The sequence below is a fragment of the Charadrius vociferus genome, unplaced genomic scaffold, assembly GCF_000708025.1.
Source record: "Charadrius vociferus isolate BGI_N301 unplaced genomic scaffold, ASM70802v2 scaffold484, whole genome shotgun sequence".
Taxonomy (NCBI): Eukaryota; Metazoa; Chordata; class Aves; order Charadriiformes; family Charadriidae; genus Charadrius; species Charadrius vociferus.
This window is the reverse complement of record NW_009648074.1, coordinates 1,148,461-1,148,908: the sequence shown is the minus strand read 5'-3', so window position 1 is coordinate 1,148,908 and position 448 is coordinate 1,148,461. Positions and strand designations below refer to the sequence as shown.

Genomic DNA, 448 nt, shown 5'->3' with positions numbered 1-448 from the left:
CTCCTCCAATTTGGGGTGTCCCTGGCAGCACTGTGCATGGGGCACGGGCACCTGGGGACATCCCGGTGCAGCCAGGGAGGACGGGGAGGCCACGTCCCCAGGGGGGACGAGCAGTGACACCCTGGTGCCATCCCCACCCTGGACCTGTCCGTCGGGATGCATGTCCCTATGGGACACGCCGAGCCAGGCTGGGCAGGGGGTGGCCCATGTACCACTGGGACCGGGGACCCCCCAAAGTCTGTCTCTCCAGGCTCCCCCAGCACCCTGAGCTCCCCCCAGGCTGAGCCCATCGCCCCAAACAGCCCCGTCGGCAGCCCCACCACAGCACAGGGCACCGGGAAGGGGTGGTGGCAGGTCCCCAGTGAGCAGAGGCGGGGGCTGTCCCCCCTGCGTCCCCCCTACCTATGCTCCGCTGGCAGATGTAGCCGTGCTTCTCCTCCAGGCAGCT

General features: G+C 69.4%; 1 protein-coding gene across 1 annotated transcript in view; it reads right to left on the bottom strand.

The window, feature by feature from the left end:
- MRC2 (mannose receptor, C type 2) overlaps positions 1 to 448 on the bottom strand; it is a 21,135-nt gene that overhangs the window by 2,441 nt on the left and 18,246 nt on the right. The gene's annotated exons all lie outside the window — the stretch shown is intronic.